We start from the raw sequence: 17,523 nt of genomic DNA on the forward strand, positions 1-17,523 counted from the left end.
AGTCCGGCGAAGCGCCTCGGAGCGGGCAGCGGAGGAAGTCCGGCGAAGCGCCTCGGAGCGGGCAGCGGAGGAAGTCCGGCGAAGCGCCTCGGAGCGGGCAGCGGAGGAAGTCCGGCGAAGCGCCTCGGAGCGGGCAGCGGAGGAAGTCCGGCGTGGATCCGCGGGGCCGGCAGCGGAGGAGTGCCGGCGTGGATCCGCGGGGCCGGCAGCGGAGGAGTGCCGGCGCGGATCCGCGGGGCCGGCAGCGGAGGTGACGTTCCCGGAGGGCGACGAGGGGCCGGATCCACCGGCGGCTCACGTCGTTGTCTCCGGGTGGACTGCGGAGGTGGTGGTTCCGGCAAGCAACGAGGGGCCGAGTTCATCGGCGGCTCACGCTGCTTTCTCCGGGCGAACTGTGGAGGTTGTGCTCCCCGGCGGGAAAAACGGCCGGGAGCGAATCCGGGGGGAGCCAAGGCCAGTCTCGTCCCCCGGAAAACCTCCCGGTCCAACTGGGCCAAAAATGTAGCTACCTCACCTCGTTTGTGGTCGGGTCCTTCTGTCATGATTTGCGGGTGTGGTGGAGGTGAGGCAGCACGCAGTAGACCCAGATGAGGTGAGGAGGAGTTTTAATGGTGAAAAACAGTCCACAGACCTGGCAGCACTGCTGAGCGGAAGGCTATAGCTCACTACAGGTAGCAACAGGAAATACGAGGACTCGACAATCACAGACGTACATAGACGTAGATTGACGTACACAGACTGACACTGACGTAGGACCCGACGAAGACAGACACACACAGGTGACGCTAAATACACAAGAGGAAATCAGGGAACGAGATACACCTGGGGACTAATCACGGGGAGACAGGACAACACAGAGACTCAGACACACAGGAAACTAGAAATAAACATACAGAAAAACACAGAACACAACAGGTGAAGCCTTTGTTTATAATAAAATAAAATGATGAAAGAAGAGAAAGCTGATTATGAAAGTCAGTTATTTTTCATATATCCTATTCTAACCTATGTGTATCTATTATTACTGTGGGTTCGGGTCTCTAATAATTGACTCATAATTGAGTGAATCTAATGTTTTTTTTTTTCCTTCCCTTGATAGGAAACCGTGTTTGCCTTAATTTCAAGACATTTTAACACACTTTCCTGGAGTCTGGAGCTGGACTCATTTTCAGCCTTGGAGTTTAAAGGGTTTGACTTTTCAACTTTAGTTAAAAAGAATTATTATTACATTAGCGCAGGGTTCTGTAAAGCTTTGTAATTGAGTCTAAAACATTTTCAGTTCTTTGTATATTTACTTCAACATGAATGCACATCTTTAGTAGCATTCTTAATAGCACATCCTTTTCAACAATATCTGAATCTATATATTGCTCAAATAAGTGTTTAGAGATATTCAAACCATAAGAATGATATAAAAGCGTAAATATAAATATAACAAAAACATATAAAGTGTTACAATTTTTTTTCACACAGTACGCTCTCTTTCCTTAGCCACAATATGGTTCCATCACAACTGAATTCACAAATTGAAACCTTAGATAAAGGGCAAATCTTCAACACTATTCTTTACATCAGAATTTCCTTTTCTGCAATATCAAATATCAAGCAAATTAGTGTTCAAAGATACCTTAAGAATGAACAAAAGCTGTTCTTCGCAATTTTGTTTTTCCCAGTATAACATAGCTTTCTAATGACCTTATTATAGTTTTTTCCCCTCTGCATAAGGTTTTTTTTTTCAGAAACATGGCCAACCCTGAAACAGTAACATATGCCTGAACTGTCCATTGTTAGAATACGCGAGAAAGTCTTCTTCGCCTCATGTCACTAAATCACATAATAAAATTCTGGTCACTTTAATAAACTGAATTATCATGCCACCTTTCATAAAAAGCAGTTTTACACCAAATTGTTACTATATTACTTAGTAATGTTCACTCAGTGAAGAACCATAACTGTCCACTCTGAACTTGAGGGCTCATGGCTGCTAGGCTGTTTCTTTCTTCTGACTGAGGCAGTTATGAGGTGTCGCATTATAAAAATATTTAAATTAGGCAACGTTATGTTATATGGCACAAATTGACTTGATTGCAAAATCAATCTTGTCTCTTGTCTTATTTTCTTTTCTCTGTCCTTTTTTGACGAAGTTTGATGTTGCTTTTTTGAAAAAGTTGCCAATTTTTACATGTTTAGCATCTTCTCTCTGCTGTGTTTCTCTTTTTATCTATAGCATTCTTTGTGGCACCCTTCTACTTTTACTGTCCTGCTTTCCATCTTTTAAGCACTTGTCATTTTAAAGGAGTGCACTGGCCTTTTATGTCAGGGTGTGTCTCCAAAATTAAAAGGAGAGTTGCTCGTGGAGGCGGAAGCATCCCAGGGACAGTAGCAGCAGCAGTGGTCACCTGCCTGAATAAAAATTGAAAAAAGAGCAACAAACCGTCTCTTGCAGCCCAAATGTCAGATGTCAGTGTCAACTCATAGGGGATTCTTCCAGTCGTCCTGACTAGACATTCTTCTCTCAGGTGTATATTCTTAGTTGCAAACAAAAAATACCCTTGTTTGCAAAAGCCCTCAGAATAAAAATCGTCAGAGAGGAATTATTTAAAAATTTGCTGCCCAGGAGACAACAAATGTGGTTGGTTGGTTTTATTTGATTAATTTATTTATCCATCATCATGTGCTTATTTTTGATTTTGCTTTGGTTTTTGTTCAAGTAATCAAGCAGTTCAAGTTAGATATTTACATATACTGTAAAAAACAACATAATTTGTCCCCCCTTAAGTCTAGCATTAGGGTTATATTGTAATATTTTTATTACTTTCTTATTGAGAAGTAAAAAACAATCTGTAATGCGTTAATTCTAACAGGAAAGATTTAGTCTAATGTCTAATATATATATACATATATATAAATTATAGACTTTTGTAACAGACACCACCATGTTGTTTGTTTATCAAAAAAATTATAATGAAATACTTAAGGTATTAGCAGGAGAAGGCCCAATGATTTATTCTCTCCCAAACTGGATCTCAATGTAAAACGGTTGAGCAGAGCTGATGCTTGGCAGTGATAGGTGCCACATTAAACATCCTTGCTCTGTTTGTTTGGCTTCATGAAGGAAGTTGAGATGAGCAAATGGGGGAGGGTGGTACCAAAGATAGCAAAAATAGGCAGAGGGTAAAATGGAGTGCACAGTGTCATCATGAAAGAAAACTAGCTCCATCCAGCTCAGGGGACCGGCTGCTGTTGAGATAAGGTTTCACACAAAGACCGAAAGAAAAATCAATTCTCCTTGAGTTGCTGCAAGGTCAATTCAGAGGGGGTGAAGAGGGGCAATGAAAGTGTAGAAGAACGTTATTGGGAAGCAGTGATAGAATGAGGCTGGAGTGAATCCTGTAGGTAGATAGGGACTCAAAAGAGGGGAAATGTGTACAAATGAGTTTGACTGGTAATATTATGGTTACAATGAGGCTGCAGGCTATAGCCAATTATATTTTATGACAGCATGCTTTAAACTGTGGCTTCTTTGCATCACCTGACTCATAAAAAGTGGAAATATGAGCAGCATATCTGAAACCCAGTGAGGAATGTTATCCTATTATGCTGTCTTAATTCGTAGCCACAAGGACATCTCTTGACTCTGTGATCTCGTATGTCAAAGCGGCTCTACTTTTACTTCAGTTTTACTGCCAGACTCAACAAATTGACTAAATAGTCCAAGGATTTTTTTTCCTTCCAAGAAGCCCTAAGCTTGCCTTTAATCCTTGATGTTACATGAACAACTTAAAATAGCTCCGATCTCCACCCCTGGCACCCTCTCATCTCCAACTAATTCTTCAGAAACAGATTAATAAAGCTCATGTTCGGCTGCTGGGATGCAGTAAAAGTCTGCTGATGCAAAGGTGACCGGTTGTCTATGGCATTTTGCCCGCTGGTTGTAGTCACGGTATACCTTCAGCTTCAGCTAAAAGAATCTCTTTGTTCGGTGTTGGACGGGAGCCGGGGAAGCCTTTTGCTTGCTCGTAGTTATAGGATCCATGTGGCACAGGGCTTAACACAGGCGTCTGGTATGCACACCTGTCTCCAAACAAGTCCTCCCCTGAATAAGTGGCCCTACCCTCAGTTAGCAGGAACGAGGGAGGAGGTGGGGGCCGAGAGGGGGTGGAAGGAGCTCTGCCAGGACTTGCATCACGCCTCCCTTGCCACTGCCTGAAGGGAGGGAGAGAAGATGGGGGAGGAGGGATGGTTGAAATGCCATAGGTGTGGATTAGAAGGCTGTAAGGGACAGGGGTGATGAGGTACCTGAGGTCATTTGCTTATCCTTCTCTTTTTTTATCTACACTTTCCAAAGCGATGTTTTATTGCCTGTCATAGACAGTTTGATTATTTTTTTATGTGTGTCCTCATCTCTTTCTATCTAATAAACTCACTTTTATAGAATATTAAACTTTTGCATACTCAAATATGAACTTGACACTTGGCTCTCATCCATCTCCTAAGCTCAGGCAGCGTTAACAGAGTTCAAAGGAGCACCGATAGAGTGCAACGAACAGGAGTCAGAGGAGAAGGTTCAAGACCAACTATTTCCATAAAATTAGCATAGTCAGGATAGAGAAGTTGCCCTGTTGAAACATGACTAACAGTCCAGAAATGACTGTTATGTTGCTCATATTTGAATAATGCTCGTTAATGTTTGGTCTTGCTCTGCATTTTGTTCATCAAGAGCAGCCAGGGAGCATCGCAGCATATTCTCCAGTCCAAACTGGGAAATGCCGACGTTTTTGCTTCCCACCCAGAATGTTCTCGTTTATCCCGTGACGGCTTGTATAAATTTGAGAGCTTGTTTATTTACTGTTGCTCTGAAGATGGTTTTTGTGCCTGTGCTGGGCCAATAATCACCAGCCAGCCACAGCCACAAATCTTCATTAGAGGATTAGCCTGCTGGGAGACAGCTTGTGTTCTTTTGCTTTCATTGGTGTCCCTGTGTCCTCTGCTTGCAGGCCAGGGTTCTCCTCCCTTTTCTTAAATACTCACTAGAGAATCACACGAGCATAAATGCTCAAACAGATATGAACGCACATGATATGATGCAAAGGTTTGGGCACCAACGGTCAACATTTCATGTAATTTTGTTCAGCTTGGTCTGCATCAAGATTTACATTTCCTTTTTGAACAATTTAAATCCCAAAAGACTCACAAAGCATTTTTACGTCAAAAGAGATTGGAGATATGTTTCAGTTTAGAAAAATTTATTTCAGAAAGCCAGGTGGGTATGTACATCTCAAGATATGTAAACAGTGTTATTCTTTAAATCTTGACCCACCAGCTTTTATGCTCCTTAAGATGGCAAAATGCTAATTAGTAATGAAACAAAACTTTGATGGAGTCTTATCATTCATGATGTCTCATACTTTTGAAATTATTACTTTTATTGCTAAATAATAAAAGCAATAAAAGTAAAATCTTACCAAAGATTTGGTAATGCTACAAACAATTTATAAAAGCAAGAAATACAGTGGAAACCTGATGTTCAGAGAGACTAGGAACCAAAAACTCCTGTGAAATACTAAAAAATATGCAAAATATACTCCTATAAAATGTCTATTTTAGTTCAAACACCAAAAATACCTTAATATACATTAATAAGTGCAATCACAGAGCTAATATCTACACTTTTTCTTATCTCCAAACATAGGACATAAGAAATACCTTCCTTGTTTTTGCAAAAGTGTTTTATATTGTCATGTTACAAATTATGTTGCACTTTACTTGGATTTCATATAATAAACCTGAACAGAGCATGACCTAATGACATAAGAGAAGAAAAATTATAGATGATTTCCTTTTCTTTTTACAAATAAATTATCTCAAGTGTAGTTTGCAACTCATTACTCTTCTACTCCTGGATAAAGTCCAGTGTAACTAGCCAGCTTCAGAAGACATCAAATTAGTAAATGTAAACGTAGTTCTCTACTTCGCAAATCAGATCTTTATGGAAGAATGGAAAGAAGAAAGCTGTTGCTAAAATAAAGCAATGTAAAGTCTTGTTCTCAGTTTACCCAAGCCATGTAGGAGAACAACAAGAAGATGAGAGAAAGTACTCATGTCAGATGACAGAAAGTCTTGTAAAACAAAAACCTTAAAAAATCACAAGGTCACAAAAGTTTTTACAATGTTCTTATTTAATTTTACATCCAGCAACAGTTGTCTTATGGTGCTTTGGAACAGGTTGTAACAGGCTATGTGTCCTCACCAGTGATAAGTAGAGAAGGGGGTTGGCCTAATTTGAAGAAAATGAAAAGTTGAGGCATTACTAATTTGATGCATTTCTGAAATCACAGCAGGGAGAGTTGTGGCTGGAAATGACAAGATCTGACAAATATCATTCGTGATTGTTTGAAAGGGCATGTTTTTCCATCTCATAGACCTTGGAACAATGGCAGAATGCTTAAAAGAACCAATAACTATCAGTTTCTGTCTCACTAAAAAAGAAAAAAAAATCCAAAAAGAACACATTTGATTGTTTTACGGAATTACTGAGGCTTTCAGACAACTTTTAATTGAGGAAAAAGCATCATCAATTGTTGAAAGAATTGACCTTCTGGTGCCTGAGACTTTTGTGTGGTCATAAAAATCTAAAGGCTGCACTGCAGTTTGTATATGATTTCATTTATGTGAAATGAGCTCTTAAGTTGCAAATGTAATCATTAAGAACACATTTTGTTATAGAAAACATTTTTTCATTTAAATTAAGTTTTTATGCTTATACAAAAACAACTAGGGGTGCACAGTGGTGCAGGTGGTAGCACTACTGCCTTACAACAAAACCTGAAATGAAAGAATGTTGTGGACCAAGGAAATTATTAACACATCCAAGAAAAAAAGAAAACAAAGAAATTAATACAGGAAATGAGTGCACATTTCTTCCCAAACCAACCAAGCCTGTGTATCTTTTATTAAATATTTAAATTAAATTGATAGTTGACAGGATGGTTTGAGATCAAGTCATCAGACTGTTTGAAAAAGTGAAAGTATGTTATAACTTTCAATTGAAACAGTCTTCTATTTCTTTGGTTTTTCTTAGTCTTTAAAGTCAAGCATGCTACATCTGACTATGATAACACTTTCTTTAAACCTGAAGTTATCTTTTCTACTACATCGTCACTGGATTTACCAAAAACAACCCTGTACAGCTGAAGACTGATATCTGGAAATGCATCACGATACTGTAATACCAATAACAGGCTTTGGATTTCTGATGATGATGATTGCCATTGTTGTTTTATTACTAGCACTAGTAGTTGTGTATTTTTAATTTGTTGTATAACCAGATTGGCAACCTGTCCTTTCCCGTACTGCATATTTACATTCGCAGTACTTTCTGGTCCTGGTTGGTCGACGAGGACTTTCTCCGTCGCCTTCAGCTTCAGACCTCCCCTTGAGGGCAGTGTCATATTCTGCCTTACTCTGCGTCTGTAATCCATAGCTGCAGGGAGGGTGACCTTCACAGCAGGCAGCCTCACAGTGGGCTGTGATGCAGCATGCACTCAGGGAAGAGGACAGGCTGGACAAAAAGGCTGCTGGGGCAGCACATGTTGGTTTCTAGATAATGACACCTTCATACTGCACAGTCTAACTGTAGTTTTCCTCTTAAGGCTACGTGTTGAGGAAATTTACAAATTTAAACTCTCATTTTAATCGGCTTAATTTTGTAGAACTATATCTATGTTTGATATATTTCACTTTGTTTCATTGCTCATTAACAGACCCCGTGTTTCTGTGGTTCTGATACTGCTCAGGATGTAAACCAGGTATGTCCCCACCGGAGCTGTCTTTTGGATGAATGTGTGGTCTGCGTTTAGTCATCCTGCTGCCAGAGTCCCAGTGAAGAAACAGTTATTGACAGCGTATAGTAGATGACACAGCTAAATAAGTAAAGTTTTCGCTCATGAATGATGCATTTTTCCCAGCTGGCCTGATGGAAAAAGACAGAGAGGCTGCCTGACAGCCGGGGTGCTGTGTGTGTGCATGGTGCAGAACAAGGTGAGACACTTCATGGTACAATCAAGCATCCTCTCTCTTTCTATTCCTCTCTCTCCCTCTTCACTCTCTGCACTTTTTCTAAGACGTTCACAAATCGTAAGTCCTCAGTGGGGCTGTTACATTTTCCACTTTTCACCATTTCTGCATGTCGACCTTTGAATATCTTTTTTAGTTCTTTGTGCTCTACTGTCCTCCGAGCCTGACTCACTTTCTCCATCTCTCCTTAAAAGCGTCCCTTTCAATAACCCCCTCTCTTTGGGTCAGTAAAACGTCACTGTATTTTCTGTCTCAATGAGCTGCGCTGCCGCAGTCTGAGGTTATGATGGCAGGTTGTAAAGGGGTTGGGCATAGGAGATTTGCAGCATGCAGGACGCTAGCAGCAAAGGCTATGTAATAGTTTGTTGTCACCATCACTGTAGCGTCACAGCTCTCTGCATTTAAAGCTCCAGCTGTCATACCGGCAGCACATCCTGTCTGCAACACATGCTAGTGGCTTTACACTCATTTCAACTATGCAAACAGCATAATGCTTATATATGGCAATAATGTAAGCTAATTTCCGCTATGCTGCCTTAAGTTTTGTGAAGTTTAGATACAAAGACATAGAATTTTGCTCTGCTTTAAAGAAACAATCAAAAAGATCCATAATTAACTATGCGGCTAAAGAGCGTCCTATTAAAAAGCAGTTTTACTAATTTAAATAAAATTGAAATTTAAGTGATGAAGCCTAGGCGAAAATTCAAGCTGGGAGACAAAACACAGCTGTCCCACATCAGACACTCACCACGCCCCCGCTGCAGCCAATCGGGACAGGTGCGCCGCACCGCTTCAGCCAATCGTCGTTCACGGATCCCTTCAAAGGACAAGCTTTCCCGGATCTTCTCGCTCGTCAGCCGTGCTTCAATTCCACGTATGCGCTTTCCAACCTCTCCCACATTCAGTCAGCTAGTCAGCTGCCTCCCGTCCGCCAGCAATACCGGTCCTTCAGTCCCTAATTCAGCTCGCAGAAGCACCTTCCGATCATCTTCGCCCTCTTTCAGAACCAGGTACAGGGAGTGTCCCTCACCTGCCGCCGCGCTCCTGTCGACTCCCAGTCATTCCTCACCGATCTAACCACCCCATCAAGCCTGCATTCGGCCTCCATTGATGTCTTTCCCTCATTGATGACGAGGCGTCCTCTGGCATCCGCCTGGTTCCCCGCTCCGGCTCACCATCGTCAGCTGCTACGCCTCACTGGTGCTGTCAACCTGCAGCCAAGCGCTGGTTGTCTCCACGATTCGCCGTGGCTCCATTGACGCACGTCGGCTCTTCCTCCTCGTCCCATCATGGACTCGATCCGTTGCCCCATCTTCTCTACCAGTCCACCTCCAGGAGAAAACCGAAATCAGACCGCTACGCTCACCTCCGCGTATCTCAGCTCGCAGCTGACTCTTCAGCCCCATCAACCGGGAACTTCGTTTACGCCCATCGGGCGTCGTCTAGGTAAGACGTACCCACTCCTGATTCGTTCATTTGATATGCATCATGTCACCGTCAGCGCACCAGTACCTTTAATTCAGTTTATCTCGCCTCCTATTGCTGGTCAGTCGGCATCTTCAGGGTCTCGAGTAGCTCAATTTGTTAGAAGAGCCGGGGTTCTCACGGCCCCGCCATTTAATGGCGGACGCTCTTTGTCAACCTCATTCCGTTATTTCCCCGCTCAGGCCGCCGTAGCCCTCTCTTTCCTCTGTTGCTTAGCTCGCTCCAAATTCTGTCAGAAGTCCCAGTTTGTATCTCAGCACATTCTGCCCTCCAGCCCAGCTGCGCTGGTCTCCTAATCACAGCACCATATTTCTTTAAGCTTTTTCACTAATAGAGAGGATTCTCTTAAAGCTACACATGAAACGCACCTGAAAACAAACGAGTTTGGTGCAATCTTTTATTTACAAATTCCTCTTTTATTGGAGGGAGAGAGAAAAGAAAAAAAGAAAAAAAAAAAAAAAAAACACGTTGGACCTGCCGCTCTCGTCTAGTTTCACACTCCTTTTATCAGGGTCAAAGGAGACGTGCTTGCCCGTCTTTCATCCACGTAGTTCCAGTCGCCTGTGTAACTGGGTTTATATTGTTAGTTATATATTTCCACAAAATGTTTTCTTTAATTTATTTGTCCTCTTATATTTGTCTATTCTTGTGTTCCTCTGTGTCTGCTATTAGGGGTTTGGCCCTCCAGCTCCGCCCTTCTTTCTTCTTCTTTTGTTCAGGGTCCTCCAGGACCATTATATATACTCAGTTATTAATTTCCTCTTCCCTTTTGCTACTTGTTCCACTGGGGAGAGGCAAGTTTTATAATCCGTTGTATTCCTTTCATTTACATTGTTCGAATGTTTATTTTTCCGCCTGTATTAATGATGGCTATTTTCAGTTTAGTTGCTATTACGCCTTTATAACATTTGATGCATGTTAATACTGTTATTTTGTACAGATCGGGCTGGCGAACTAGAGCACATGCTATGTGCTAATGCTAATGTCTCCCGATTGACAGGTATGTTAGCGCGCCCTTTTGTTACTTGTTCCACTGGGGAGAGATTGGGCTGGCGAACTAGAGCACATGCTATGTGCTAATGCTAATGTCTCCCGATTGACAGGATAAATAAACGGAGACCGCCTCCAAACCCTGATTCGGAGTTTTGTGGTTTGTCTGATTACCACACAAAACGCAGAAGTGCACCGGTCACACCTGCGTCAACCTCAACCCTCTAACAGTCAGTTTTCACCTGCACAGCAATCCGAACTTCACGAGCGTCCTCTTTCAAGTCATTCACACGTGGCAATACCACCCGCACCGACGGCTTCCTTTCCTCCTCATTCAATGGTTCCGACTCCTTTCAAGGAGGCACTCATGCAGCGAATAAGCAGGCATGCGCTCTAAGAGGTCCGTGCCATCTGCACAGTCGCCAGTCCAACAAACGCCAGGATCGATAGCCAGCGTTTTGATAAATGCACGATCTCTCATGTTTGTCACAATTGCTACGTAATCTCTGCTGGAGCTATTCGCAGTGAACCACAAAGCGACTTTTCGCATAAACAAGCGTCTTGATAGCCTGACGGCTTATCACCAAGTCTAACCATCGTGTGGAGGCCAAGTTAATGTAGAAAATATTCAGTTACTGTAAAAAACTTATTCGTTTAATTAGTAATTTAATAAGAGAATTTGTTGAGGTTTAGGAAGTATTATTATATTGCATGTAGCTAAATTCATAGTGTTTTAAGTGTTTTATTTTAAGTTTGTATGCCTTATAACTTCATTGGCCACTTTGCAATTTATGCAAAAGAGGCAGGAGCCTGGTGTTAACGGAAGGAAGAGAGGGAAAAGGCGAGGTCGCTGCAGTGAGAATTGTCAGAGCCACACAGTTTCAACCGTAGTTTGTATTATGGAGGTTATTTAAGATTTGACTGCTCATGTAAAGGATAACACAAGAAACTGTGGAATAAATCTTTTTGTTTTACATCTTTACATCGGAGCGCTGTGGAAGTTTTTGTTTTTCCTCCTCAAACACACGAGTGAAATCAGCGAAATTAACCTTGTGGCAACACACGTCGCCTGCGATAAAGCTTACAAAGATCTAACTTCCCTGGCATGTGGCCGTTTACCTAAAACCGTTATCGTTTGTCCCTCCCTGTCGGTTGCAAACGTAACCCAGGCTTTCCTCTTCAAACCCGAGCTGGTGGAGACACCCTACGGGCTCTGCGTTGTGTCATGTTGTATGTGTGAAGGTAGGATGTGTTCCTTACAGAAGAGTAATCAGGCGCAGGGCTGTTCGTCGTGGGGAGACAACGCAGCTTACGGCCATCAAGTCTCACAGACTGAAGGTCCCTGTCCACGCGGCTCGCGCCTAACAAGTCTATCAGACTGCAGGCCCCCGCAAAGCGGCTCGCGCCTAACAAGTCTATCAGACTGCAGGCCCCCGCAAAGCGGCTCGCGCCCAACAAGTCTCGCAGACTGCACACCCCACCACGCGGCTCGCATTCAGCCAACGTTATTCTCTCGACCGACTCGCTTCAGGTCTTCACGGACGCCGCCCCATCCTCTGGTTTTGGGGGCTTTAAAAGGTAAATGGTTGCTGGAAAGTTGCCTTCCTATTTTCCTCAGTCCGAATCCTCTACATTTTATGAAATATTTCCCTTTGCCGTAGCTTGCCGCCTCTGGGGCCATCCTCGGAGCAGAATGCGTTTATAGCGCGCTGCGATAATATTACCATGGTCCAAGCATTAATAAAGGCCGCCCATCCGTTAGCTCCATTATGCCTTTCATTCGCCGCTGCACATGGCAAGCTGTCAACAACATTTCATCATCTCAGCTCAGCACGTTTCCGGTTATTACAATGCTATCGCCGACTCTCCGTCCCGTTCTAAGTTTCAGGTTTCGCTGTCCATGTCTTGCTGCCGACGCTCAACCCGAGCTAACGAAACCTTCAAGATCTGACGCTTTATAAATGGCTCTTTCCACTCTCGCGTTCATCACGCCACTACATAAAGTCGGGCTCCCCATCTACCCTCTTCACATACTCTGGCAAACCTTCACCAAGTTCTGCTCTGCTATCAATTCTCCCCTTTACCCTGGTAGTATATCCACAGTTCTCGCTTTCATCACCTACTGTTTCACCACCGTCCGATTCAGACTGTCCTACATCCGCAGTCCGTTCACGGGCATCAGTTTTCACGTGAAGCTACAGAAACCTAGTTAATCACCTAGCCTCTTCTCGAACTCTGCTGCAAGCTCCTTCTCAAAGGGATTGCTAAGCACAGCCCTCTAGTCCCGATAGCAGAGACTGATCACTCCTACTACCTAGGAGTCTCATCACTGCGCTCCGTCCAGAGCTTTCTCCTCCACCTAAGCGCTCCTCCATGCGCTTTCCTGCTAGCCTTCCATGGATTTCTTGGGCTGAGTGAGTTTACGCCTGCATCGGAAGTATTCAGTTTGTCATGAGATTTATCTATATCTGATCTAAAATTCTTCGTGGACCACTACAATCCTTCACATCAAACACACCAAAACGAAAGGTTGTGTACTATTGCTATCGACGCATGATCGGTCCGTTCTGTCCTTTTTGCTCAAATTCACATGTAAAGACATCAACTCTGCCACTAATCCAAATCTCTGTTTCTCACACCTGAATGCTTCGCCGTGACTGCTAACTGGTTCACTCACCACCTCAGACTGACGTTAGCAGCTTGCGGTCTTCCACCTAGTCACTTTTCAGGCCATTCTTTAGAATAGGCGCCGCCACATCTACTGCCGCTCAAGGCGCCCCTTTAGCTTCTCTCCTTCAGCTCGGACGCTACGCCCTCAGCCTTCTCATCTTACATCAGACCCGATCTCTCAATCCTACTCAAAGCTCAACGTTCCATAACTGCAGGTGAGCATCTCGTCATATCTGGTGGTGGAGCGTTCTCCCATTTCTAACATCTCATTCTGCTAGGAGATCCGGCCGGACCATCGGTCCTCAGCCCTCGGCTCGACAGCAGCCATTCCATCCTCCACAGGTCACCAAGCGCACGCCTAACAAGTCTATCAGACTGCAGGCCCTCGCCAACGCCGCACGCCGCCTAACAAGTCTATCAGACTGCAGGCCCCGCCAACGCCGCACGCCGCCTAACAAGTCTATCAGACTGCAGGCCCCGCCAACGCGCGCACGCGCCTAACAAGTCTATCAGACTGCAGGCCCCCGCCAGCGCGCACGCGCACGCTAACAAGTCTATCAGACTGCAGGCCCCGCCAACGCTGCACGCGCGCTAACAAGTCTATCAGACTGCAGGCCCCCGCCAACGTAGCTGTGCCTAACAAGTCTTGCAGACTGCAGGCCAGCTAGGCCTCAACCCGGCACCCTCTTTTGGGGGGAAGACTACCCTGAGCTAAACCTGGACCGATCACCTGCCTGGTGATCCTCAGCTCACAAGTCTTCCGCCGGGTTCGAGCGCCAAAATTTCGGATCATTAAATCCTCTAACTGTTTCTCTTTCTGTGTGAGTCTATCCAGATTGAAATGAAGCCTAGGCGAAAATTCAAGCTGGGAGACAAAACACAGCTGTCCCACATCAGACACTCACCACGCCCCCGCTGCAGCCAATCGGGACAGGTGCGCCGCACCGCTTCAGCCAATCGTCGTTCACGGATCCCTTCAAAGGACAAGCTTTCCCGGATCTTCTCGCTCGTCAGCCGTGCTTCAACCCACCTCCTCCCCATCTCCACCATCATCCCAGGGACATCTTCCTAGCTCCTCTCTGCTCCTTCGTTCAAGGCTCCGTTCCACCACCAGTATTCGGACCGGGGGGAAGACTACCCTGAGCTAAACCTGGACCGATCACCTGCCTGGTGATCCTCAGCTCACAAGTCTTCCGCCGGGTTCGAGCGCCAAAAATTTCGGATCATTAAATCCTCTAACTGTTTCTCTTTCTCTGTGTGAGTCTATCCAGATTGAATTTTCAGTTCAATTCCAATTTAAATTTAATCCAGTTTAGTTTTGTTCATTTTGATATAAATTTAATCCAACTTAAAAACTGAGCTTAAGTATTTAAGCTCAGTTTTAGTCTGTCTTCACAAGCCACTTCCATGATTTGAATTGTCTCTAGACATTCATAAAATTAATGCAAAATATATGCTTTAATATTTTGGTGCAGGTGTACAGAACACAAGTAAACATATCTAAAATAATCTAAGAAAATGATTTTGTTCTCCATGTTTATTTTGAAAAACTAAAATGTTTAAGTGCCTGTAATGGGATGCACCTGTCTGAAAGCATTTTGCTTTCAGGTTGTTCCTTGGTTTAAAGAACAGTCTACATATTTACTGACACTGAAAGCTCATTGGTGTAATGTTCTTGGTTCATGACACCTGAGAGAGGCTGTAATACTGTGTAGTTAATTGGTGGTGATAAACTACCTCTTCAAACCTGGCCACATTGATTTGGATGGAGTGTTTGAGTAAGGAAAAAGTAACAGTGATGCATCGTAACACTTACGATCAGATCCAGCGGGCACTTGAATAAAACATTTTGCATTGAAACAACATTATAGCGGAAAGTCATTAACTCTTGGATTAGTAGCAAGCGGCTAATGTAGTCAGTCACCGTATAAAGCACTGCAGCCCTGCACAGCTCAAACAAACTCATCAATCCGACTAACAACGTGTGTCAACATGCTCTGTGGTGCTAATTCCAGAGAAGCACAAGAGAGAGTCAAGGAGATCAGTACGATCTGAAAAGCATGTTTGTCTGTCAAATACACTTATGGTTTATTTTTTCTTTGAGAGAATCAGGAAGTTGTTCATTTGTGCTGAAACTAGTGTTTTATATGTGAACTATTCAGGTGGGATAAAATTGAAAAAACTCTACAGACGTTATTCAGACATTAATTTTATTGCTTATTAATTGTAACTCTCGCCAAATGTTCTGCGAGTATGAAAATTTATGGTAAGTTCATAGAACAAACCTTTAAGGGTAATAGGGGTATGCAAATGTCCAACGTGCAACATATAGTATTTAGATGTCCTGCATGTTTTGTACTGATTTGACATTGTGTCATAAAACCGTATTTTAATATAAGAATTAATAATAATTATAATAATAATGTTATGTTACTATTTTATTTGCTATACTAGTCCCTAAAATGGATATAAAGTACAATAAAATTAAACTGAAAATAAAACACTACAAGTTACTTTCTAGTCACACTGCACAGTCAAACACACACACACACACGCACACCCACACACCCACACACGCCTGCGCACACAACGATTTACTCACTTGCACACATACACATTCGTGTTGCAGTTCTTAGATGATGAGACAAAAGAGAGAAGGAACCAGTATACCAGTGAGGTGACCTTCCTAAAAGAAATGTTACAATTAAGATTTCCCCAATTCAAAAAGAAAAAAAAAAAAAACATGTATAACTGAATAACATTACAATCAGGTTTGTGCAGCTAATATTCAGTTTCCTGCTAATCAAAGAACATTTATTGGACAGTGCAGGACAGAATGAAATGAAGGATGGTGGTTCAGTGGAATCTTTACTCTTACTGGTCTAATGAGAAATAATTAGATCAATAGAGTGAAACAATATGAGCTACTTACGGTATTAATATTTTACATGAAATAAACACAATTAAAAAACAATTTTTCTTCTCAGGAGGATATCCATGAAATAATATCTGCCACTGTGACATAGTTTGATTCCCACTTTTTCAAGATATCAGTGTGACAACTTGTTCTACAATGTCACCTGAACAGCCTCCATCCAAACTTACCATGGTAACCAGCTGTTGTATTGACCAGTTGGTGGTGATGCCATCTCTGCCACTGCACATTTGAACTCAGATAATCACCACAGCATCAAGCTAAATATAGTTGGCAGACCATTGCTCTGTCATCTGTGGATATAGTGCAGTTTAGACACTTTGCTATAGAGACAGTCTAATATAAAACCCCAGCAGTATTTTACTTGCAGGTGTAAATGCTGCATGTTTGTTTGCAGCTGCATATATCCCATGCTGGTATCTACAGGACTGACTTCTGCCTGCTTCTTGCTGGTCAGCTTAAGCCACAGTCTCTCCTGTATTCTGTGCAGCCTAACAGGATTGCCAAAGCTGTTGGCTGTGCTGCTTCTTCTATAACAGTCATCTATAATCGTCCATGCACAATAAAAGTTTATCTTATCTTTAGATTCAATGAATTCCACCCCACATCCCCCAACAGCCCCTCTCCTATTCTCCATACAAACAAACAAACAAACAAACAAACAAAAACAAAACAAAAAAACCTGTCTGCTGATGCAGTGTAGTGTAAAGCGTGGAGCAAAGATTTTACTTCCTTCAGCAGCAGCAAGAGAGACCAGTGTGAACCATACAGATAATCAGGCTTGTGACAAAATGTTATCAAAGATAGAAACACGCCATTATATAACATGTCACTTTTCCAGATTGTAACATTTGTCTTCTCCTGCTGTGGACCTTATTCTGGAATCACTGAAAGACAGGAGATGTTTTTTTTGCTTTTTAGGGCTTCAGTGGGATTGTAATTACACCTAAATCTTAAATCTCACCTGCAGCTGCCAGACCTGAAGGAAGAATGATCTTGCTTTCATTCAATTTACAGTACCATAAAACCTTATAGATTTCTTTTTTCTTTTTTTTTTTTTTTTTACATTTAGAAGTTTCAGATCAAACTAATTTTAATATCAGTACGAGCAACATGGAGTTGCTAAATGATTCACAAAGGGAACAAAGTATCAACTCAATTAGACATACATCAATACTTTGACTAGACCTCTAAAAAACCTTTATTTTGTTTATGCGTAGACATTCAGAGGTGGAATTGCTGCCCAACTCAAGTGCACTGAAGCTTAATAAGATCATAAACTAAAGGTTCAGCTGGAGTCTCCTCCAAGGGGAGCTTTGTGGAAAGCTTGTGGGCGCGAGTGTTTTCTCAAGCATGCATGAAGGAAT

The 17,523-nt window shown here is 42.8% G+C and overlaps 1 protein-coding gene across 5 annotated transcripts in view; it reads left to right on the forward strand.

Moving 5' to 3' along the window:
- Positions 1-17,523, forward strand: part of LOC122833728 (neurogenic differentiation factor 4-like) — a 148,337-nt gene that overhangs the window by 8,223 nt on the left and 122,591 nt on the right. Inside the window, exons 2-3 of one of the 5 annotated variants that reach the window (XR_006371046.1) lie at positions 7,764-7,808; positions 7,968-8,040. The exons of 1 other annotated variant lie outside the window; for it this stretch is intronic. The gene's annotated coding sequence lies outside the window, so the exon portion shown is untranslated. Of the gene's footprint in view, positions 1-915; positions 8,041-17,523 lie in introns of all 5 variants that reach the window. 3 more of the 5 variants (XR_006371049.1, XR_006371047.1, XR_006371044.1) reach the window with 3 other exon arrangements.

This window comes from Gambusia affinis, linkage group LG01 (genome assembly GCF_019740435.1).
Source record: "Gambusia affinis linkage group LG01, SWU_Gaff_1.0, whole genome shotgun sequence".
In the NCBI taxonomy this organism is placed as follows: domain Eukaryota; kingdom Metazoa; phylum Chordata; class Actinopteri; order Cyprinodontiformes; family Poeciliidae; genus Gambusia; species Gambusia affinis.